The sequence below is a fragment of the Penaeus monodon genome, chromosome 24, assembly GCF_015228065.2.
Source record: "Penaeus monodon isolate SGIC_2016 chromosome 24, NSTDA_Pmon_1, whole genome shotgun sequence".
NCBI lineage: Eukaryota > Metazoa > Arthropoda > Malacostraca > Decapoda > Penaeidae > Penaeus > Penaeus monodon.
Genome location: NC_051409.1, coordinates 36,478,267 through 36,478,737, shown reverse-complemented (window position 1 = coordinate 36,478,737; position 471 = coordinate 36,478,267). Strand labels below are relative to the sequence as shown.

At 34.2% G+C, this 471-nt stretch overlaps 1 protein-coding gene across 1 annotated transcript in view; it reads right to left on the bottom strand.

Moving 5' to 3' along the window:
- Positions 1 to 471, bottom strand: part of LOC119588761 — a 6,205-nt gene that overhangs the window by 620 nt on the left and 5,114 nt on the right. The window contains exon 2 of the mRNA XM_037937400.1: positions 1 to 471. This exon is cut by the window's left edge and continues 620 nt beyond it; it is cut by the window's right edge and continues 493 nt beyond it. The gene's annotated coding sequence lies outside the window, so the exon portion shown is untranslated.

Below are 471 nucleotides of genomic sequence, written 5' to 3'. Positions count from 1 at the left end.
TACATTCAAATAGATCATTCGTTAAAGACGCTCTCCAGATATTAAATTCTATTTTCAGTCAGCTCTTGCAATGACGTCAGCTGCTGAATAGGAATTGTTTTTTTCGGTGATTAAAGAACATGAATAATAAAAACCGAAGAAGTGATAGAATAGAAAAAAAAGTTTAACACGGTGAGTCAGGTGTGATAAAGAGAGAGAAAAAAAAATCCTGTGGCCTAAGGTGACAATATAATCCTTCCACTTCAGCTTTTATCTCATCGTTGACAATCACTAATCGTGTTTCGTTACGAAGATTAATGTGTACACTTCTTAGATACGTAATGATTAATATCACCGACTCTCGTGCTTATCTGTGTTATATTTAACAGCTATACCTTTGGAAACTAATGACTCATGTGTACAGAGGATATTTTTTTGTCTGAAAGTGCGTCACCTTTTTTTATGTTGATACTGACATACAAGCGATTCACT